Source organism: Gekko japonicus, unplaced genomic scaffold (assembly GCF_001447785.1).
Source record: "Gekko japonicus isolate JY-2015 unplaced genomic scaffold, Gekko_japonicus_V1.1 scaffold32, whole genome shotgun sequence".
Classification (NCBI taxonomy): domain Eukaryota; kingdom Metazoa; phylum Chordata; class Lepidosauria; order Squamata; family Gekkonidae; genus Gekko; species Gekko japonicus.
This window is the reverse complement of record NW_015167527.1, coordinates 523,762-548,147: the sequence shown is the minus strand read 5'-3', so window position 1 is coordinate 548,147 and position 24,386 is coordinate 523,762. Positions and strand designations below refer to the sequence as shown.

Sequence of the window (24,386 nt, the reverse complement as noted above, 5' to 3'; positions counted from 1 at the left end):
GGGGTCAGCCCCTCGAGACGGGGCTTCTTTTCCAGCGAAGGGGAAGGGCGGGGGATGACCCCCAGCTTTGGAAGAGGTTTGGGTTTGCGTTCAAGATGCATGTTGCAAAGGAGGCCCAAAAACACAGTTTGGAGGAAAGGGGAGCATGTGTGGCCGCCGGACCAGAAAGGACTCCAGTCTCCTTGTCCAGGGTGGAAATAATGTTCTAGTGTTCCATACGCCAAGTTTGGTGGTCTAACTGAAGGTTTATTCACACATTCGTACTTTTTTTGTGTGTGCAGCTGTGGGAGCCGTGCTTGTGTACGCATAGTCAAGTGACTGTAATGTAGAAATTAATAGTACCCGGATTTGATTTGCCGCTAACCTGTGATATCTAGAATTTTAGGGGCCAATTGGGATGTTGCAATGCAAGCTGGGAGTGTCACTTGCGGCTGTAGATCTCCACTCACAGTGCGACGCCCAGACTAGCACAGGGGGTCTTGGCATTGTCAGATTTGAGGGCATCAAAGTTCATTGTGTTTTGAGTCAGGTCATGATGTTACTAGTAGGGTTTTGCAAGTGCAAGTGGCTTGTATCTGCTATAATTATTCATGATATAATGTCTGAATCGGCCCTAAAATGGGCTTGGGGCTGATTTGTGCTTTACCAAGAACAAGAGAAGTGCAAGTGTCTTGCTTGTCTGTTCTCATGTGCCAAATGAGATTTACAGCTGGAGAGTCCTGCAGGGCTTACAAACCTCATTGTGGGTGAACTTCATGAGTCACTTAGCCTTTCTCTGCTTCTCCACCGCAGGGAGGACCCCACAGCTCAGTTGCACATGCTTTGCATGCACAAGGTCCCATTCCTGCCATCATCAGTTGTTGAAATAAAAGCAGCTGGGCTGGGAACCTTCCTTGTTTGAGCCCTTGGGGAGCTGCATCTGACTACGGTAGGCAATGTTGGGCCAGGGTGGCCAGTAATCATACTCAACAGGGGACAGGTTCATTTAAATGTCCACTTATGAGCAGGTTCTCAGAAACTGTTAATTCGTGTGTGCTGTTTAGCTGTGCATACAGATACAGGACAGATTTCCACGATGGCAAAAATGTGTGACTGTACCAAATGACACTCAGCTATGTCACATTCAGCGTGCCAGAATTTTGCTTTGAGAGTTCACACAGCCACGAAGGAGCTCTGTGGGTTGCCGGTGCAGGCGTACTAGGAGAACAGTCTCCTGCCTATTCACATGCCAAATCAGCTGGCCGTTTTCCACCTTTAGATTTTGTTTGTTGTATAAGGTATCCCTGCAAAGAGCTGCGTTTTGCTCTCTGTGACCCATCCACAAACACGGTGGCAATGAGGGGGCGCTGCTGCTCCTCTCTCCTGTAAGAGGGGAAATCATAGGAGCCTTTCATCCGTACTAGATGAAGGCATCCCTCTGTCAAGGGAAGCTGCCACTTGTTCAGGCTGCAAGGGATCATAACATAAAAGATACCGTGGAGTGAGTGACCTGGCAAAAAATAGTTTGAAAATTACAGTATATATAATTTTGTCTGGACATCAATTTATTGCCTCAGCTGAGTGGTGGAAAATATATAGCTATGAAAAAGACTGTGGACCTTCATGCGAGAGCACTGATATCAGCAATTTTGGATTGCAGTCAACAGCTGTGTGCATGGGTGGTTTTGTTTTCTTCCTCAGTTTTCCTCATCTTTAAAATGGATCTGATAAGTAACTGTTGCATGCATGAAGCATAGCTATTAAGTGCTCCAGATGCTTGAGTTCCATAGAGCTATTAACTATGTAAATTCCCCTCTGTAGGTACCATAATATTTCCAGGAACAGTTCCACAATGCTGTTTAAAATGGTTGCAGTCAACAGCAGCATGTATGATAGTTTGGTTTTCCTCAGTTTTCCTCAAAAAATAGAGATCTAATAAGTAACTGTTGTGCGCATGAAGCATTAAGCACGCCAGATGCTTGAGTTCCATGGAGCTATTAACTATGGAGTTCCCCTCTGCAGATACTATAATATATCCAGGAAAACTTGCAGAGTGTTGTTTAAAACCAGTGCCAGAGGTGCTCTCCAGTAGATATTTTTACGAAACAGGAAGTGATTATCATGTTTAATTCTATAAGACAAAAATGTGGTACATTTTGATTTTCCTAGACCTTCTACTATATCTGCCATGGATTTTCAGTAGTGCTCTTGGAGGAAGGTAGTGGCAAACCACCTCTGCCCCTCCCTTGCCTGAAATGCCCCAAGATTGGGATCACCATGACTCAGTTGTGACTCAACAGCAACTCTTCTTCTTGGACAAGCAGATCTGTACCTCTATGTTTTCATATTCAGAATGAGAGAAGTAATATATACAGTACTACATGTAGATGGTTTTATTTTTGGTTTTTTAAATCTTTTTGCTGTTGGCTGTAATATTGCCTTGAAATGTTTGGATGAAAAGTAGTGCATTACGCAGTGTGTATAGAAGCATGCAAAGGGCTCAGTGTCAAGTTGACATTGGAAGTAATTTATGCAAAAATATAATAATTTTGCCAGAATGAGGCTGCAAAGGTGATAGGGAATTATATATACTAATAGGAAGAGTTAAAATCTAAGCTGAAGTTCTTTGTCAAGCCCACTGAAATGGAGAGAGATCTCTGCCTTCTTCCTTGCCTTCTGCCTTCACTCACTTCCCTTCAGCAATTGGTTTGATAGTATTTTCTGCATCAGACCTGTTAGATCTCAGCACTTCCTCTCCACATTCCTGCCTTGTGCAGAAAAATAAATAAGTAAGTAGAATAGGTGTGAAATATGCAGCACCATGCCCTCTCCTTCCCAGGCTGGGTGAGATATTCTTTGGGGACTGGAATTGAACAGCAGTCCAGTGGCACCTTAAAGATCAGCAAAATTGATTCCAGCTCACTTCATCAGATCACACATGGTTATGCTGGAATAAATTGTGTCAGTTGTTAAGGACTCCTGGTTTAAGGACTCCTAGTTTAATTTTGCAACAGCAGTCTAACAGGCCTCTGAAATGATCATCTTTGTAGGCTTGAGCAGTGATCACTTTGTTTAATGAAGCAGCAGAGTGGATGCAGAGGATCCTTTTCGAATGGATTTTTCTCTCTCTGCTACATGCATTGCAATGTTGTCTACCCCTGTAAGCATCAAGCCAATAAACAGTCGCATTCCGGCTGCCGTGGCCTCAAGCAACTATTGCACGTCTATTGATTTGTCAGTGTAGAGAGTGGGTAATGGGACTGTACTGGGATGTCATTTGAATTACAAGCAGTGCCAGTGGTAGCAGTGCCACCAGATTGCTTGAGATGGAGCAGACTTGGTGTGTTTGTGGAAATCCAGGGAAACTGGATTGCAAATGTCAGAGGGGAAGCAGGAGGCAAGTGGGCAGAGCAGCTGAACAGATGAAAGCAGCTGAGCAAGGAATAGTGCCATAGTCTTGTTGTGGTGGGCAGCAGGGTTATATATGCCTGTCTTTGCTGGAGAGGATGCTCCTTTGTTGGGAACCCAGTAGGCCTGTAGCACTCCACACAAGAGATACCAGGCTTGTGATGTTTGCACATCTGCATTGGTGTATGTAAAGTTGTAGGAGGCTTTGTACCATGTCCTCAGTTTCACATTGGAAAAGGTGCATAGGAGGAAGGTAGCCTAACCACAGGACAGGAAGATATTATGTGTATATTCCGTGCGCAGGTCTTGATTTTGCCTTCCCCTGCCATCTTGCTCCGACCACTCTTGCGCTGGAGCAGCTGTTCTCACATCAATGTGGTCCGTATGTCTCCTGACACACAGTAAGTAGTAGCTGATCACCACTCTTGGTCCATTTTCCTCAGCTTCTGCACCTCTGTAATCTCAGTGAACACTTACATTAGATCAGGCTTGCCATTAGCCTGATGGTAAGAATCACATGTGAAAGTGTCCCCCCCCCCTCAGTCTTTTTCTTGTAAGTCATCAATGTGGCACAAGTTGCTAACACAGGATGTATGGGAAGGAAAGGGACTGGTAATGTTTTTGCTGAGCTACTACTTTGTGTTAATCTGCCTTAGATTTCTCACTATCAAGATTTACAAGAGACACATTCCAGACCAAAAGGCATTCTGTAGCATGCATTGTGAGTGGGAATATGCAGCTGCTTGAAAAGCAAGGGGTGGTCATAGAACAGACATGGATGAAGTCATGCATTCTTCAAATAAACACACTGTTCAGATGTTTCCTTAGGCTGGACAGGTAAAACCAACCCAGAAAGCCCTATATTGCCATGGCAGAGTGTTTGAATGAGAGAGTACAGATTTATCTTCATATGCAGATAAATCACTTGGTTCATAGGTTCAAAGAGAAACTGTGGGAGGGAGATTGTAGGTAGGAATGTCCTTTGTCTAAAAAACGTCCCCCACACAGAGTGGTTACCCCTCAGAGAGAAAGCTAGGCTCATTCCTTGATGGGCTAGGCGTTGCCTATGAGCATGAAGGTTTTAATAGAAAGGAATATCCCATGTGTGCAGTGGCCCCCTACTAGGAACTGTTTATCATGTCATTTAATTGCATGTGTGGATTGGTCCAAAGAGAGCCTGTGTCCAGAGGGTGATGGAGCAGCACAGTGACCATCCATTGTCTAGGTCTGATTTGGTGAGTGTTGAAGTATACTGAATTAGAGATTGATGAAAAGTTTTCTGAGAGAACGAACAAATGGACCATCTCAGGCTTAAAGAACCTGGTAATGTCCTTAATTTTGCCCGGGGTTTGCTGCAGCGATTATGCCAACTTAATTGTGGCTCCAATCCAACTCAGTACCATAGCAGTAGACTGAAAAGCAAAAAGCCCTTGGCATGCTTGACTTTTGATTATTTTGAAACAATGGTCTTCAGATATTTTAAAAGTGCAGTTTCAGTTGTTCTGATGGCCAGATTTGTTTAACCTTGGTGAAGTCACGTTCCCATAGTCTGAAACTGAACCACAGCTCTAAAAAGAACTCTGACCATTCCCCCCTCCAATCCCCATGAAATTGGCTTAAAATGAGAGCGTAAGAAATAATGAATACATTTGGAACTGTTGTGATTTGCCTTCTTTTTTCCCTCTCATGCTCTGAGTCACATTTTCAGTCTTTTCTCTGAAATCATTAAGATGTGACATTTGCAAAAGACTGGAAACCGGCTGTGGAAATTGCTCAGTTGTAGCATTTTAAAGGCATTTCTAAATCTTGGGAGGTGGAGGGAAGGGAGACAAAGCAGAGCTCCTTTGAAAAAAGTGTTTATCTGAAAAATAAAAACGGCACCAGCCATGCATTGGGTCAGAAGGCTCCCCCCCCCCAAAGAAAGCATGGGGCAAGATCCAGATACCAGTAACTTCAGTAAGAACTTTGAAACCAAGGTGTCACTTCTAAGCATATTTATTTGCAAGTAAGAATCGTACCCAGGGATAATGTTTTTAATCTGCACCGGAGAGAACAGACGTGTTGCCTGCCTCGTAACTCCCATCAAAGCTACTGCTGCTTTGACCATTCTTTTCCTGTAAACTGCAGGATAAAATTGAATCAGCTGTGAGATTTGTAATGCTGCGGAACCAAGGCAACCAATGTGTTCTGTTCTATCCAGGGGTCTTGTTGTAGAAAAAGAGCTGCCGGAGCTCATTAGCACAACTCATTAGCATAACTTATTTGCATATGCCACGCCCCCTGACATCACCGGAAGTGCCAGAAGGCCACACCCCCTGACATCACCGGAAGTGTGTCAGAAGGCCCGGCTACTTACCCTCCTGCTTCATCCTCATTCCCAAACGGAATGAGGATCGAAGCAGAGGGCGGGGTAAAGAAGGGGGCGGGGCTTCACCACGTGACCGCCCCGCCCCCTAGAGGTTCTCTTCCGGAGCTCCGTACCTGAGAGCTCCCCCCCGACTAGAGCCCTGGTTCTATCCATCCAGGAAAGCAGCACCACAAAGAACTAACCCAGGCATCAGGGGCAGGAACTCTTTCAAAGTGATGTATACCTGTGGATTTTGGGAGGGTTGGCAAAAGTGTGTATCTCTTTGTGCCAGCCTTGCCAGTTGTGGATGAGAAACAGCTTTTTCATAGCTTTAGGATCACAAGAAACCTAGAAATTAACTGCTAGGTGGTGAGGCGTGAGAACGCCCGGAGAGCCACATTTGCTGGTTTAGCTGCTTCCCCTTAATCCTAGAAGTGTGTTGGGTTAGCTGATTGTGACCCCTTGATGATAAGGGTAAGACATTCTGCATATGTTTGGTGGCCCTCTATTACTGATTCTCGTGCTCCATAATGTAATCCTGGCACTGAAAATAGATCCCCAGCCCTGATGCCTGAGGGCTAAATTAAGCAACTGCCAAATCTTTCCACAGAGCAAGCATTGGCTTCCTTGCTAAAGTTTAATGATTGTTTTGATGGATTGTTGCCATTTTTGTTATATCTGCAAGCTGTCTTCGGTAAAACAAATACACATAAATGGATCCTGGACTTTTTCCAGAGGCTCATAAATCCCTGTGAAATTTCCCCTCAAATATGTGAAGGAAAGTTTCAGAATCCACTTCTGGAATATGAGGATTTTGGGAATTTTTTTCAAACATCATTCAAAGTGCAGACTAGCTAGATTCCCAAGTGGATACTACCTCTGAAGGTACAGAGCGAACTGATGAAAATCCTTGGTCTGTCAAGCAAATTGTGTGTGCATGCAGCTCTCGCTTGGAGCAGGGCTGTGAAAGGAAGGAAAAGGGTGTTGCTGAAACCTTCAATCTTCATTTCAGTTGCACTAATGAAACTTCGCTGTCCACACTGTTAGTAGAATTTCATGGGGAAAAACATGCTTTTCCCTTTAATATACTTACAACCCCAACAGTTTTGATTAACAAAACTAAGTGAGAATGGAAGGTTAAGTCTCCTCTCCCTTCCTCATGTACATATGATATGAATTGGGGCTGTGCAGCTATACTGTTTGTCTTTTACAGATGAACAGGGATCCCTGAGCCTCTAATTGCTGCATGACTCTGACAGATATGGCAGGTGTACTCCCCCTTTTTGTCTTGAAACCTGGTGATGAGAAAAGCTGTTTCTGTGCTATTTCTCCCTATCTCATAACTCATACAACCAGTCCAATATGGGAACTGACACTAGCAAATGAACATGGGACTTTGTTGCAGTTTGCAGCTAGTGTAACATCCAAGGAGCATTTATAGTGCACTTCTAAGCAGAATAACACCCTTCTATATCTATTAAAGTCAATGGGCTTAGAAGGGTGTAACTCTGCTTAGGACTCCACTGTTACTGTAGTGTAGGGCCACAGAGCCATCCAGTTGTATACCACCCTTTTTTTCAGTCTGGGGAGATAGGATGTGCACGAAGGGTTGAAGTTACTGGCCTGGGAAATCCCTAGAGATTTGGGGGTGGTGCCTGGGGAGGGTAGAATTTGCCCTCCACAGCTGCCATTTCCTCCAGGGGTACTGACCTTTGTACTCTGGAGCGATGCTCCCTCTAAGCTGTGGAGTCTTGTGGGCAAAAATTCTACGTTGTGAGTTCCTGGCATTAAAGCTGCGAGCGAGCGATTTGGCTACTGCATAAATTAGTTTTCTCTGGAGCCATCCTTCCTGAGCTAAGACAAAAATGTGTGAGCGGGAGGCTAAAAAACTGTGAGCTAGCTCACACTGATTCAGCTTAGAAGGAACACTACTCTGGAGCTCAATTGTAATTTGTGGAGTGCTCCAGGCCTCACCTTGAGGTTGGTAACCCCAGGCACATGAGAAGAGAGGGGCAGTGGTATTGCAGCAGAAGACTATGCCCCCCAACCTTTGCACATTGGTTTATTGTATGTAGTGTGTGTGTGTATAATCATGCATACAAAGCTGATAAGTATACAGTTTGCACATGCATAGAATTCTGTACACAGCGTAGACTAAACAGGCATAGGTTGATGATGGGACTGACTTCTGTCATCCTATTCCTTGCCTCTATATGCACTTAGCTTACTCAAATGGCACATCTGAAAAGGCCTGGGTTTTGACAATGCTGACAAGTTTCAGACCTGTACACATACCTAGCAACTGTACTTATCTAGCTCTAGTACACTTGAAAATTAATTTTGCAATATTTTGAGTTGGTACTAAAATTTTACATATTTAAGCAGTTTAATATTTTGGAAGTAAGATGTAGTATGATAATATAATTGGCACATTTATGTAATCTAGAAAAGAAAATGTGCTTTCTGACTTGTAGAAAAATTCATATTTTGAAGGATGTTTGGAAAATACTTCGGCAGGGCTTAACATCAGACGCATGAAAATTTATTTGTTTTGCTTATTACCATGTAATAATTCCTTTATTTAATCTACATAAAACAAGCTACCAGGTTTCTTCCGACAAATACGGGTAAGTATTATGATCTGCCTTACCACCCATTCATGCCTGGAATATCTGGCTAGCTCTGGGCAACTTCTTTTATTTTCTGATATTCTTTTTAAAAACCATCTCTCCTTATATATAATTGAATAGTGGGTGCCAAAGTTCTAATTCTAAAATGCACTCCCTTAGTGTATGGCTGATGGCACTGCTCCTCAGCATATATCGCCACCAATCAGAAGGCAAAGCCCGGGTCCCGCCCACACCACAACTGCTGTGACAACCTGGTCTTTTGCATATGGAAGCTGATTGGACTTCACTCCATTCCACACCTCAAACTCCCCCCCCCCCCGCAAGGCAGTTGGAATGTCAGTTGCATATGGAATCTGCTGTATTCTGGTGGTGTGCAGGTCCCAGATTCATGTTTTAAAAGCAGACTGACACTGTTTGCCCAAAGCCAAAGCACTCTCCCAGAGCCTCTTTCTAGATCCCGTTGTATTTATTTCCACAACAGGCCTTATTTCTAGTTCTCTTATAAATAAATAACACAGTTTTGTCAGCCATCTTATAGGCATCTGCAGATGTCCACATTCAGAACCTCAAGGGGGGGTACTTGCAGGAGATTCTTTCCAATCGTGCATCTGACCTCCCACCCTGTTCCACAGTTACCCCTGACAACCCTTGCTGGAGCATTGCAGCTGTCTGGGGGGGGGGGAGAGTAAAATTCTTAGTAATATATAATTCTCTTCCTCATTCTTCCCCTCTGAGTTATTACCTTCCATCCTCTGTGATGCCTGAATCTGATGATGTTTATATGTTATCTGTAATAAGAATAGATCTTTCAAGGTTTCCTTTCCATCTATATTATGCAAAAGCATTTTCCCCTCCCAAATCTAAGCAGATATAATGGTGTAAGTGCAGCCATTGGCCCCACTGTAGTGACTGATGCTATAAAGGAATGCTTTTAAAGAGATGTCAGATCCCGTATTTCATATTTGCTATTTTTATGATGGGCAGCACTGCAAACAACAAAGGAAGCTCCAGATGGCCCTGTGGTCTGATCTATGTGTCTATGGGCATTTGGCACAGAAGGAAGGGTCTAAATTCTGGGCAGACAATCTTTTGTATATAAAACATTAAGGCAGTTTTGCACTGACTTACAGGGAATCTTGGTATGTGCAGAAGCAGAGAACTGTATCTTCACAGTTTTGATCACCATTGCCTGGGCCCCATCAAGTACACAGAACTGTCCTGTAAAGTTGCTTGGTAATGTAGTGTTGAAAACACAGAATCAGTATGTGCAATGCCACTATTTGTGTGCCTAAGAATATAAGAAGATCTATGGTCCATCTCATCCAGCATTGTGTTTCACACAGCAGCCAACCAGTTGCCCTGGAGGCCCAAACTACGAGGACATAGAGGCCCAAAATGTCCCCTGCCAGCTGCCTCCTGGCTCTGGTATGCAGAGGTTGATGGAGGCCCCCCCTTAGTCACCATGGCTAGTAGTCATTGAGGGACAACCCCCATGAACCTGTCTAACCCCCTATTAGAGCTACCTTTGCTCATGGCCAGCAGTACCTCCACTGGCAGTGAGTTCCACAGTTGAATTACTCATTGAGTAAAGAAGTATTTACGATTGGCTGTCCTGAACAACAACAACAACGAAAGTCCTGAAACTATTTGCCATCATTTCATTGGGTGCCCCCAAGTTATAGTATTATGAGAGAGGGAGAAAGTGCTCCCTCTATCCACTTTCTTCACTCCATGCATCATTTAATAAACCTGCATGGCTAGAAAAACAGCATCTGTGACTCCTCTCACACACAGCTGCAATCCTGCCTTGTCAAAAAGCAGCGGCATACTTCAGCAGCTATGATGGCGCCTTGCCTTACTTTCATATATCGTCTCCTGATCTGTTACTTCTTGCAGGTGTAATGGTGCCTGCAGTGCAGTGGGAGAGAACACAAGTAGGAATTAGTACAGGCTTGGGTGTGCTACAGTCAGGAAGGACTCTACCTGGTGGCAAAGAAGGCCTGTATTTTTGTATATCATTCCCTGCTCTAAGGTTGTGTGTAGTAGTAGTAATCCTTGAATTCTGCCACCTGTGAAAGTTTCTGGAACACTGGAGGAGTAGCATAGTCATGGCAGTGATTAAAGAAGCAAAAATTAACAAAACCAGTTAATAAAGGCTCTATGATCAGCACACAATTGCTCATGATTGTATTCTTTAGTATTCTGTCTTGTCCAATTTCAAATATGCCAAAGCATGTGGCTTTCCTCCACTCCCCTAGCAGATAATTTAATAGCTGGTACATCTCCCGGTCTAATAACAATTACAGTTCCCTTGTCGAAACCCCATCACTCCCTGTATGCATTTTGTTTTAATCACACTAAATATCTTTTCTGTTTTCCTCTTTTGTATTCATAGACAAATGCTTTGCCTTAAATTAAAAATGCTGAATAATGATTTATGATCTGTTTGTCCACTTAAATGTGTGTAGTGATCCCTCAGTGTTGGAGTAGTGTTGTAGATGGATGCAGTTTTTTAGCTCCTTAACCCAACATTGGTGCCCCTAATTCTAGCAGGTCAGTGGTTTTCTGTTAAGGACCTGTGCTGTTAGTTCTGGTCACATGATTGTGAATCGGCACACATGAGTGCAGTGCCATAGCATGAAGCTACAAAAATGCATCTCCCATGGCAGTGCACTAGGGTGTAAAGGGCACTGCTGTGAGTAATTGGACAGTGTGCTTCGCATTTGGCATGCTGGTTGGTTTATTGGAAATCTCTGCTTTAATTTTTTTTAAGAAGAAAAACAGACAAGCAAACTTTAAAGACAATATCAGTGAGCATACAGCATTCCACACAAATACATGAAATTATACGGAATCAGACGAGTGAGACCACTGGTCTGCCAAGGTCACTGTTGTCTGTTCCAGAGGTCCCAAATGTGACACATTTCCTGGCACCCACTAAGTGTTTTTAGAAAGTTGGTGGGGGCTAATGACCCCCCCCCAGTAGGGCTTCAATTGGCCATTGGAGATCTGATTGGCTGTGCAATTTTTTTAAAAAATATTGCTTTGACAATAGCTGGCACTACAGCACAAGAATCTTAAACATGTTTATTTAAAAAGGCATTCAAAGAGTTTCTGCATGAAATGCTGAAGTTATTATTTATTATTTATTATAATAATTATTTATTATTTTTATATTATATTTGGCTCCCCTTAGCTGTAAGGTTTCCAACCTTTAGCTGGAGCCTGGAGATTTCCTAGAATTAAAACTGATCTCCAGACTACAAAGATCAATTCCCCTGGAGAAAATGGTTGCTTTGTAGAGTGGTCTCTATGGCATTATACCCTGCTGAGGTCCCACCCCTACCTAAACCCCACAGTCCCCAGGCTCCACCCCCAAATCTTCAGGAATTTGCCAATTTGGCACTGGCAGACCTACTCCAGTTTGTATATAGGTAGACCTCCACTTTCTTTATGCATGCCTGCCTTCTAAAAAAAGTATTGCTTCATACATACAAAAGTCTAATATAAACACAATTACAACACATATAACAAGATAAGAATATATCAATAATTCTCATTTCATATAAGAAAACTGTACTTTGTCTATTACCTAAAATGTAATAGAAAAGAATATGTTCATTCTCTTTTATTTTGAAACTGATAGTAAATCAATCCAAGGCAATTGTAATTGTTCTAGCACCTCATTCTTCTTCTACAATTCAAGGAAAGTTTTCTTGTTATTTCAAAAGATGCTTCTTGTTGTCTACCATATATTTATTGGAAAATTGCCAAACTTTCAAAATTACCTAGCTCTTGTCAACTCATTGCTTAACTGATGGCTCTTATGAACTCTACTAATTTTTGGCAGTAGTCATCTTTTGTAGTTGGCAGTAGATCTGATACCATATTGTTATGTTTAGGAATCATAACTGTTAACGAGCCCTGAAAAAATAACGTTATGATCCATTGATAGCTTGCCACCTACCATTTGCTTTATGTGTCATAATTTTCCTCCAGTAATCTTGAGTCACAGGGCATTACCACCATGTATATATATATAAAACACTTTCATCTGTTTTATGTAATCTTTCAGGTAGTTAGCTCTACTGTAATGAAGAGCAACTGAAATGATTTGTCTCAAGGAAGTTAAAGATACAGTGTTAAGACCTGCTTTGGGCCAGCCTTGACATGAGAGGGAGACTCCGAAGAGGAAGAGGATTTCTCCGTGATTGAAGTTACATCTGAGACTCCAAGCACCTAAAAAAAATAATCCCCCATGCCAACTGTACAATAACAGGGATCTGGTGGAGATGGTGAATCAGGAATTCCTTGAGTGGATCCATCTGCCTCCAGAACTCCCACAGTCTCTCCCAAAATCCCAGGAACAAAGAAGGTGATAAGACCCAAGTGGAAACCTGGACCAGGCAGAGTTCATACCTGGCTGCTTGGGGTATCCCACAAGTCAATCTTACTTGGGAGCTGAGAACTGCACATTTTAGTCTTGGCAGGACAGGGCTCTTATCTGGCTAGAGAAAGGGTGGCGCTGCAGTTCCCTTAGTTGAGATCTAACCTCTACTGGTTTAACACATGAGACATTGAGATGCACTCCAGTCTGGATAGTCCCCTGCTGAGGTGTTTCCAGCTGTCCAGGTCCTTTTCTGCCCCCTTTCTTGCGTCTCTGGCTTCTGCTCCTGAATCTATTGAAAGTCCAGCTCATCTTCCATCTTCGATGAAGCCTCACATTGGGACTTGGGCAGGCTGGCCATGAAATAGGTTTTTCCCGCTAAAAGCTATTGGGGGGGGGCACCCCTCTTCTCCAGAGTTGGTGCAATGGCTCTTCCTGCCTGAAATGTCAAGTGCTTTGGAGGCAGGCCGCCCCTGCCCTCAGTTCTTTTTTTGCCCCTGTGTGAATAGGAGCTGTGTTCCGGCAACCTGTGTCCTTGCTCTTTGTTCCTGAGAGTGAGGCATTTTTCTTCTTCCTTCTTTTCTATCTGTGATCCTTCTGCAATCCTCATCGACCAGTTTTTCCCCAGTGAAGAACTTCGGCAGGCTGAGGTGACTCTCATCAACCTACCCATCAATCTGTTCTTGCCCGGACTGCTGCTTGTGTGCCTGCTTGTGCTGCTTGTGATTGCCTGATCATGGCAATCAAAGTGCTCTTCAAGAAATGCACAAAATGTGGGACCAAGATGACCCACAGTGACAAACACAAGCCCTTGTCTCTTATGACCGGGAGAGTCCCATAATGTAGGCGCTTGTGCCATCTGCCAGCGCTTCATGCCTTCCTCCTTGAACTGGTCCACCCTGTCGGTTCTGGCACCGGAGTCCCATTCCAGCCCTCCATCGGTCCATTGGGTTTCAACTACCAAGAAGGCTAACCAACCTAAAAGAGCAGCATCTGTTACACTTGCCTCAGGGTTGAGACGTCCTCAGTCCTCACTGCTGGCATATTTGGTTCCAACCCGTTCTCGTTTGGAACTGCCAGCCAAGAAACAAAAAAAGGCTAAGTATAGAGAGAAGGCTGCTTCAGGTTCCAGACTTGGCCAGCTTCCTTTGTCCTCCCTGAGGCAACCCTCCCAAGATCTGGAGATTAATTTGGTGTCCCCACACACTTCCTCTCCTCAGCAGTGGAGGGGTTGGATTGTATCCTAATAGTCCTCTTTCGGCCTTGCCAGATTTCATTTTCAGAACTGCTTTGCCTGGTGGTTGCAGAGTATATCACCCTTCCCCCTGTACCAGATCTATTAGTAAGGGGTCGGATTTTACACCACAGTGTGGCCCATTTGCACCTCACAGTATGGAGGATACACCCTTAGCAAGGGCGTAGACATTCCAATTTCCCGGGCTGGGGATGGGCCAGAGGCATTGCTGTGCTAGGTCCTTAAAAGTACTGAGGCCCAGTGACATCATAAGGAGGAGCCAGTGACATCATGGCCATTGTCACTGCCTGTGGCAGGGAGTGCGGGATAAAAATTGAATTAAATAAATAAATATTTATGGAGGCGGAGCCATGTGGGATTTAGGAAGGGGCTCTCCAGAAATTTAGGAGGGCCTGGGAACCCTTGGGAACCACTCTAGCAGCATCTCTGCACACTGCACCTTACTGGGTGCCTGACAGCATCCTTCAGACTGCTCAGCAAGACAGTACTTTCCCTTCCCTTCTCTCCCCTCTCCCCAGCTTCAGATTCTGCATGGGGGAGACCGCTCCCCATGGCCATGCTGGTCTGAACTGGGTGGGAATTGGTGGAGAAGGGGGAAGAGCACTGCAGCAGTGTTCAACCAGTGACAAATACCTTGAATAAACCTAAATTTATTCTCAGCTTAGAAGGAACACTGTGGGCAACCCTCCTTCTATCAAGGCTGTTTCTGAGAGGTGTTCGGGCATTCTGGCCGGCCAGGGATGCGGCTTCCAGGCTGGGAGGAAGAAGAGCCTTTTGCCATTTGCAACCATCCAGGCGGGGTTGCAGAAAGACAGCCCTTCAAGGAGTGAGGCCAGCTCCTCCTCCTCCCCCGGGCTTGCGGAGCTCACGCTCTCCTCACCAGACACGGAAACCTGACGTTGAAGCCCAGCCCACCATGCCGCACGTGGGAACCGCAGGCCATGCTCTCCCGGCAGGCTGCTCAATACCTGCCCCCAGCAGAGTGCGCATACTAGAAGGTCTGTCATCTTCTGTGGTGGTGGACCCCTGGTGCTCTCCCTCCCTCCACCCCCCCCGCCCGGTCTGCACCAGCTGGATGGGGATGGATGGGGCTGGCCAGCAGCGGCCCCTGTGCCCGATCTGGTGGCTGGAGGGGACCAGGAGGAGGAGAGGAGGCGCTGAGCTGGGCCAGACGAGCAAAATCAGGACGACTGCCCCAAAACTGGTTAAAAAAAGTTTATAAAAAAGTAAAAACCCCTTCCGTTTTCAAAGCGGGGATGGGGATGGGGGGGCTGCAAGTATCGCAAGCCCCGGGGGAGGCTGAGTCTTCCCTGGGAAATTTTGGGGATGGCCCCTGCCCCCAAGCCCCGTGAAGTTGACGCCTCTGACCCTTAGGGCAATACTTTTCTTTTGAAGTTCGTGATATCTTAGTGCAAGCATGGAAGTCCTCTATAAGGTATTCCTATTTCAGGAAATGGGTTCATTTTGAGTCTTGGGCTTCTTCCAAATGGTGTCCCTGTTTGTCTGCCCTTTAACGTTCTTTCTGGAGTACCTCTTCTTACTTGCACACAAGTGTCGTTGTGTCGTTGGAGGACATTTCAGCATACCACATGGGTATGAGGGTTCTTCCTTGTTCTCTTACAAGCTCGCCCAGCATTTTCTTAAAGGGCAACTGAACTTTTTTTTCCCCATCCCTCACATTGTCCCATGGTAGTCTCTGTAACTGGTGCTTGCTCAACTGATGAAGCCACCCTTTGAACCATTGGCAACCTGTCTACTGGTGTTGCTCTCCAGAAAAGTGGCCTTTTTGTATCTATAATGTCAGCCAGGAAAATGAACAAGCTAGGAGTTCTCAGGACAGATGCCCTGTTTCCGAAGGTTTTTTAATGAAAGGGTCGTTCTCCACCCCAGTCTGGACTTTCTTCCCATGGTAGTCTCTAAATTTCATTTAGCACAGGAAATTGTGTTGCTGGTGTTCTTCACGTCCCCGAGCTCTAAGGCTGAGAAGGTCCTCCATACACACTAGACATTTTAGGATTGATAAGGCACTCTTCCTTTGTTAGTGGGGCCCTAAGAAGGGAAAAGTTGTCTCTTCACAGTCCCTCTCCAGGTGTGTGGTGGCTCCCATTCATTCTTGCTATGAGATGGCAAGGCAGCCTTATCCATTGGAGGTGAAAGCACACTCCAGCAGAGTGCAGGCTTTCTCAGCTGCATTCCATAGGAGAATTCCGCTTGTTGACAACTGCAAAGCTGCCACATGGTCAGTGGAGGATACTTCTGTGAAGCATTATGAATTGAACCTGCAAGCAAGGAAGAATGCTGATGGGGGCAAAGTGGTTCTCCAGGTACTTTTTCAATGAGAGCATCACCCCACCACCTCTGGTGAGCAGCTTGCTAATGGTCCCAGTGTGGGGCTGTACCAAAGATGGAAGATGAAAACAGAATTGCACTTATCTGTAACTGTTGTTCATCAGTGTCTTCTGTGCAGACACATGGGCATTTTTTTTCTATGTGGGAGTTCGGAGAAGCCGCACAGGAACTGAGGGAAAGGGGCCCTTGCCTCTGGAGCACATGATGGTTTGAGTGGGAAGAGCCTTTGCGCCAGCTCCAGAGGGGAGGGGAACCCCCTCAATAGCTTTTAGCTGGAAAAAAACTATTCTGCGGCAGACCTGTGCAGACACAGTCCCACTGTGTGTCTGCACAGAAGATGTCGATGAACAGCAGTTACAGCTTTGTGCAACTCAGTTTTCTGCTCTGTCTTGGCTGCCTGCCTGTTGACCTGTGATCCTTGTGCCTATATACACATACTGGCCAGGTGAAAAATGGGTCGTAGAAAAATCTTTAAAAAGAGATCCTCGCTGATCTCTCACATAGAGTGATCTCAGATTATTCCTCATCACAGATCTCTCATGTTTCGTTGCATTAGTTCCAGCTCTATGTTTGCGTGTGCAGCTGCTGTCTGCCCCCATTCTGCCTGCCTGCCTTGCAGAGAGTACAAGCAAAGTGCCTGCTTCTCTCAACAGCACATGTGCTGCCTCTGTGGGTGGGGTAGGCCTCTGTCCCTGCCCATTGCTGTTATTCCAAAATACAAGCAAAACATTCTCCTCTCTCCCTTCCAGGTGTGCTGCCTGTCAAAGGTGTGTGTCACTCTTCCAGTCTGAAGTGCCTCCTTCATAGAGTACAAGAAAATATTTGTCCCTATCAAGCAGCAGACATAGCAGCAGAACTGCGAACAGAATAATGAGCAAAAGCACCCCCTGTTACTTATAGATTATAGAATCAAGAAAAACTTAAGTGAATGATTGGAGGAAAATCAATAATCTTCTTGGATGGGAACATTCTGATACTTCTAGTTGGCAGATGCATGGTCAGTTAGATTGTCTGCTGAGACATATCATCTCTTTTTGCCCCTTTTGTCACAGTTATCTTGTACAACTTTGAAAACTAGACAGTGAGAAACCAGAATTTTTAATTCTGTACCTGTAATTTTTAAAACTCTTTGGAGATTACTGGCTATTTGTTATTTTTAGCAGTTGGGTTTGAGCTATCAAGATATTACAGAACAGAACAGATTTAGTTCTGTTTTTTAAGTTAATTTCTGAGGGCATATCACTGTATTCTGATTAGAATTTTGAACTAAAATTACTCTCTGAGAATGTAGATCTGACTAGGCCCCAAAATAGCACTCAGTACTAAAGTCAACTATGCTGCAATATTTTCCTAAAGTGAACCATAGACAGTATTTTACTCACAACAACTGAATAAACTTCATGGTTTATGGATGAGTAAGTGATCTGTTTTATTATCTAAAGTTCTATTCTGCTGGGCCTGATCAGCTCATGTGCCTGTCTTTCTTGTAAGTTTCAGTGCTGTTAAGGATAGGATAGGACTTCAAATGTGAAGTCTGGCATCATGCCATGCTTATGAAAAACTTTTATTTCAAGCCTTACATGCTGCTGCTGGGGGAGGCCAATTCAAATAATTAAGGCTACTCAGTAACCCAGCAGGCAGGATTGGTGCAGAAAGTCTTTGATGCCATTAGAATTTGCCTCTTCATAGCTAATTTGCTCTTGACCCTCAAGTAGGAAATATAATTTACTCTGTCATTTTGGTTTTATAAGTTAACCAAGCCTTTTCTTTAGCCCTTTGGGGTTAATGCAGTTTAATTAAACTCATTTTTGGACCTAAATTGACAGTCCTGGTCCTCACATGCACGCAAACACCCACACTCACCATTTGTTTGGGTTTTGAAAAAACTGTTTTATAAATTTTACCTCAAGCTTTCGTGTTGGAACAATCTGATTAGTATCCTTCTCTCAGTCACCCCACCCCACCACCAAAGATGACTAAATTCCAGTGTGGGAAAGAAGCTAATAGTGAAATGGAACTTTTTGCACTGTTCATATACTTAAATATCTAAAGTTCTATTCTGCTGGGCCTGATCAGCTCATGTGCCTGTCTTTCTTGTAAGTTTCAGTGCTGTTAAGGATAGGATAGGACTTCAAATGTGAAGTCTGGCATCATGCCATGCTTATGAAATAGCTTTTATTTCAAGCCTTACATGCTGCTGCTGGGGGAGGCCAATTCAAATAATTAAGGCTACTCAGTAACCCAGCAGGCAGGATTGGTGCAGAAAGTCTTTGATGCCATTAGAATTTGCCTCTTCATAGCTAATTTGCTCTTGACCCTCAAGTAGGAAATATAATTTACTCTGTCATTTTGGTTTTATAAGTTAACCAAGCCTTTTCTTTAGCCCTTTGGGGTTAATGCAGTTTAATTAAACTCATTTTTGGACCTAAATTGACAGTCCTGGTCCTCACATGCACGCAAACACCCACACTCACCATTTGTTTGGGTTTTGAAAAAACTGTTTTATAAATTTTACCTCAAGCTTTCGTGTTGGAACAATCTGATTAGTATCCTTCTCTCAGTCACCCCACCCCACCACCAAAGATGACTAAATTCCAGTGTGGGAAAGAAGCTAATAGTGAAATGGAACTTTTTGCACTGTTCATATACTTAAATGTCTGTTCTGCTCCCATCCCAAGGGCCCAGAATGGGTAACAATGTGATAGAAATAACACACACATAATGTCTAATGGGATGTCTGGTTGTAGCATGTTGACAGTACAGGGGCAAAGTTGTATCTCCTGTGTTCCTCCAAGGGAAAACTCTCACCTGTTTTCTGTCTTTTGACTTCTTCTGACTTCTTTCTTGTTGGAAACATTTGATTTCTGATCATGATTGTGAGATTAACATAAGCAGACAATCACAAGGCTGAAAGAGTTGGGTATGTTTAGCCTGGGAAAGAGAAGGCTTAGACGGGACATGATTGCAGTCTTCAAGTATTTGAAGGACTGTCATGTAGAAGATGGAGTGGATCTATTCTCTCTTGCTCCGGATTGCAAGACTAGGTCTAATGGGTGGAAATTACAAGGGGGTCGTTACCGGCTAAATATCAGGAGAAACTTCCTAACTGTAAGAGTGGTTGAGCAGTGGAACCGTCTGCCTCGGGAGGTGGTGGATGCTCCTTCACTGGACGTTTTCAAGTGTGAGGCTGGACGACCATCTTTCGGATATGTTGTAGGTATGTAGGGCTATCTTTTAGCTATGCTCCTGCAGAGTGCAGGGGGTTGGACTAGATGACCTGCAAGATCCCTTCCAAATCTAACATTCTGTGATTCTATGATAATAGAAATTAATAAAAATTGTTATTAAAAAACCTTTCTCTTGCCGTTAAGGTGGTCTCCTTTTTTCTGGTAGATGCTGATCCATTCTGTTGCCAGATTTTTGGCAATCATGATTTCTTTAATGTGTTCTTATGATAAGTTTTAATTTATTTTATTCTTGGTAAAATTGTGATTATTTAATGTTTACTGTTATCATATTTTATTGATTGATTTTGCTGAAAACCTTTGGTTATAGAAGCTTATTAATAAAGGAAAGGAAAGGATTTCAATTTTCAAAATGGTGTGTGGGGTGTGTGTTGCTTTCTGGGAAACTACAGAGGGAAGTTTCCAAGCTTGGTCAGTCATGGTCAGTGTTTGTGACCAAGCTAAGCATGCCTGCCTGGATGAGTTATCTCTCTTTTAAAAGTTTTATTTTTGGCTTTGATCCCAAAGACTTAAGCAACAAGTCCCAACCAGGAAACACACTGGGAAGTATCTTGGTTCTCCTGGTGCCATGCTGATAAAGAAAAAGTTTATGTGTACATTAGAGTGGCCACTGATAAAACTTCAGCATACATAGGACAGGCTATGAAAGAAGTATAAGCTAGGCGTGGAACTATGGGTAGGGGTTTTAGTGGGCAGCTGAGACATGGTGTTAATGGGTGGAGTCTTTGGGGCAGGCAGGCCGTTAAGAAGTGTCAGCAAGCTGCCATTCTGTTTTCTGTGACCTCTGTGTACATATCCTTTCCCTGTTGCACCCGGCTTGTTTTCTATCATCCTGCTCCTGCGTTGGAATGCACAAGATAACTGCTGGAGGTTGTGTGGGGGAGAAGATGCTGTAATGCTTGCCTATTGCTTTTCTCATGAGTACTGCACCTGTGTTTTGTCTGATGTTCTGCCTGGTTCCCATGGACTGAGCGTGCAACCGTTTCATTAGCCCGCCAGCGGGAATGCTATTCATTGGATCTGTATCTGTTTGAACGCCAGCGGGAAAGTTATTCATTGGACCTGTATCTCTTTGAAGTTCCTTTATTATGCTTGATCTAACTGTGTATCCCCAGTTCTAACAAAGAACGTGTTTGAGTATGTCGTCAACGCTTTGAAATAAATTTTGCTTTTCTTAAAACGTGGATTTATTCTCGATGCTTGGGGATCCAACATATTGTTAGAACTCTCTTTTTCCTATCGTTCCGAATCTGGCGAGATCATGAGCGGAATTGAGGGAAACCTACCTACCACGGAGGGGGACTCTGGATCGGTCCCACAAACCTCCGCGTCTTTGGTGTTCACGACTGCAGCCTCGTTGGAGGGTGCCGTGGGGGGAGCGATTCCCCGCCTGCCTGCACATCTGTCTTGGCCGCCTCCGACCCCTTCGCAATGGGGTCCGCGGAAGACTCACCAGCAGGATGATTGGACTATGTACAACACCCAGGGCACCCGTGAGGTGTACTCCCGTCGGGGGAGCGGATTACGTGAGAGTCTATTTGACAAGGGATTGTTCCCGGAGCCGGGGGCTACCTCGGAGAAGGGGAGCCCCGAGCGGGACCTCGAGGAGTGGATGTTCGAGCCGTCGGGACCGCGGGGCCACGCAGGAGATGAGGAGGGCACCGGAGTCTTCCCAACGGAAGAGGACTATGACCCACCCCCGGACTACCGCCCTCGGGACCCCATCCCGGAAGAAACCACCGGGGAACGACTAGCAGAACTGGAAGACTCGGTGAGAGACTTGTTGCGGGCATTCCAGGATGTGATGGAAGGTCTGCCGGGAATGATGGACGTTCGAATGGCTAATTTCCTTGACGCACACGCCGCGCAGCAACAAGTTGCTCCTGCACCGGGACTTCCCGCGCCGCCGATGCCTGCTCAACCGCTGATGGGACCTCCGCTGCAAGCACCGGGAGTTCCCGCGCAGCAGGTACCTGTCCAGCCGCCAGTGAGACCGCCTCTGCAAGTGCCTGTGCAACCGCCGATGCCGGGGGGTCCGCCGGTGCCGGGTCTGCCGCCGCCGCTGAGGCCAATGCCAGCGGGGCCACCGGTTGTGCCGGGTTTCCCTCCCAGGGGAGTTCCGGGTCAGCTGGGCCCGTTGGTAAGGCCTCCACGGCCCAGACCCAAGGATCTACTGGAGGCTACCTTCGACGGCAACCCAGATGAACTCGCTTTCTTCACGGTGAGGGTGCATAAATTCGTAGAAGAGAGTCGACACCTGTTCCGAAATGAAGCTGGTCTTATTGATGTCATCTCGGCAAGACTGAAAGGAGACGCCGCCACATGGTATGTTGGACTGCACAATGACCGCGGTCCGGAACTTTTGAATTTGCGAGCATTCATGTGGGCGCTGCGGGCGAGATTTGAAGATGTCAACGCGAGTCAAAGAGCTAAAGCGTTTCTCCGCACCTACCGCCAGAACAAGAAGTCGGTTCGCGAGTACACTCTGGAATTCCACAAGCAAGCAGCTAAGCTCCGAGACTACCCTGATCATATATTGGCTGAGATGTATCGATTGGGACTCAACGCAGACATCCGAGAAACGGTTCTGAAAACTGTCAACCCTGTCTCCCTAATGGCCTGGACCCAGGAAGCTGAAAATGCAGAGGATCGGCTCACCACCATCAAACTCGACTTGGCTGCTACGACCAACAGACCCGCCGCTGCCGGTGCCTCCAAACCCAAGCCTCAACGCCTGTCGGAATCAGCACGAGAACTACGTATGAAGATGGGGCTCTGTCTCAAGTGCGGGGAGAAGGGGCACTTCGCTGTGGATTGTGGCAGCCGTAAAGTACAGCCGCCTACTCCAAGCCCGAAGACACCGCTGACGGGGAAGAAGGGAATGGCTAAACCGCGTTTCTCCAAAGCTCTGCAGGCGGCCCAAGGTTCGGAGGGAAACGAACCGTCTGCTGCCGAGTCAGAAGAAGAGGTGGTGCCTGAGACGGCGGAAAACGACAACGGCCTGTTGTGAGAGGCGCAAAACGACACGGCCATTCTAGCTCTGCGCCCAAGGTGGTGAGAGTAACCCCTTCCCTGTTTTTCGTGACTGTCTCGTTAATGAATCCGCTCCTGGGGACCCACGTTAGGGTGAGAGCGTTGATTGATTCTGGGTGTGGGAGGGATCTCATCAGCCCTAGAGTGTTATTGGCACTGGAAGCGGGGATAGTCCCCTTGAAGTCTCCCATCATTTTTACCCAAATGGATGGGGCACCCATGGAACCTTGTACACACGAGACTATGGCTTTGCGGTTGGGGGCTGGCGATCATTGGGAATCCAGATCCTTCATTGTCACCCCTAAATCGCAGTTCGACTTAGTACTGGGGAGTCCCTGGTTGTTTACCCATGACCCTTACATCTTGTGGGAAGAAGGGGTTGTCAAATTTGTGTCGGCTAAGTGTGTAGATCACTGCTGGGTGGACTCGTGGGGGGACCAGCCGACCGCGCAGTTCCCCTGCGGCACTTTGCAACCGGAAGAGTTAGCTTCTTTGCCTCGAGAGTATAGAGACTTGGCGAAAGTGTTTGGCGAAGAGGAAGCTAACGAATTGCCCCCCCATCGCTCGACTGACTGTGCTATTGAACTTTTGCCTGACTGTAAATTACCCAAAGGTAAAATTTATGCGATGGGGCCGGCTGAGAAAGTTGAACTGCGGAACTTTATTGATAAAAACCTAGCCCGAGGTTTCATTCGCCCGGCTTCCTCCCCTTTCGCCGCGCCTGTACTTTTCCGAAAGAAGAAAGACGGGGGGCTTAGATTGTGCACTGATTATAGGGGTCTGAACGCTGTTTCTTTGTCCAATGCTTACCCCCTCCCGCTAATCAAGGACTTGGTAGCTGAGGCCACCAAGGGCAAAATCTTCTCGAAACTTGACCTCCGAGATGCATATTTCCGTGTGCGCATTCGGGAGGGGGATGAAAGTAAGACTGCATTTAATACCCCTTTGGGGCAGTTTGAGTACCTCGTTATGCCCTTCGGGCTTCAAGGGGCTCCGGGGGTCTTCATGAACCTAATCAATGAGGTCCTACATGAGTTCTTGTTCAAAGGAGTGGTCCTTTACCTTGATGATGTGTTGCTGTACTCTCAGGACCTCCCGTCGCATATTAAATTGGTGCGCCAGGTCCTTAAGCGACTTTATGAACACCACTTGTTTGCAAAGCTGTCAAAATGTGAATTCCACAAGACATGCATTGACTTTTTGGGGTATCGCATCTCTGGGGGGAAGGTTGAAATGGACCCTGCTAAAATTCAAGCTGTACTTGACTGGGAGCCCCCCAGGACCCGCAAACAATTGCAAATGTTCCTCGGATTCGCCAATTTTTATAGAAATTTCATCCAGAATTTCGCTCAAATTGCCCTTCCCCTGACTGATTTGCTAAAGACCAAGGGGAAGGGTTTTGATGCTACGAAACCAGGCGCCCCGCTTAAATGGTCCCCTGCTTGCGCAGAGGCTTTTGAGAAACTTAAACTGATGTTCACCTCTGAGCCAGTGCTGGCGCGCCCTGATGAAACTAAAAAATTCATTGTCCAAACTGATGCCTCGGATGTGGCAATGGGGGCCGCTATTTTGCAAGAAGGGGAAGATGGTCGTTTACACCCCCTCGCATTTGTGTCTAAAAAGTTTTCTGACGCTGAACGAAACTGGGGGATTTGGGAGAAGGAGGCGTCAGCGATCCGGCTGGCTCTCTCCACTTGGAGGCAGTGGTTGGAGGGGGCGCAACTGCCATTTGAAGTCTGGACTGACCATAAGA

At 45.7% G+C, this 24,386-nt stretch overlaps 1 protein-coding gene across 1 annotated transcript in view; it reads left to right on the top strand.

Annotated features, from left to right (window-relative positions):
* GALNT16 (polypeptide N-acetylgalactosaminyltransferase 16) overlaps positions 1–24,386 on the top strand; it is a 222,629-nt gene that overhangs the window by 593 nt on the left and 197,650 nt on the right. The window lies entirely within an intron of this gene.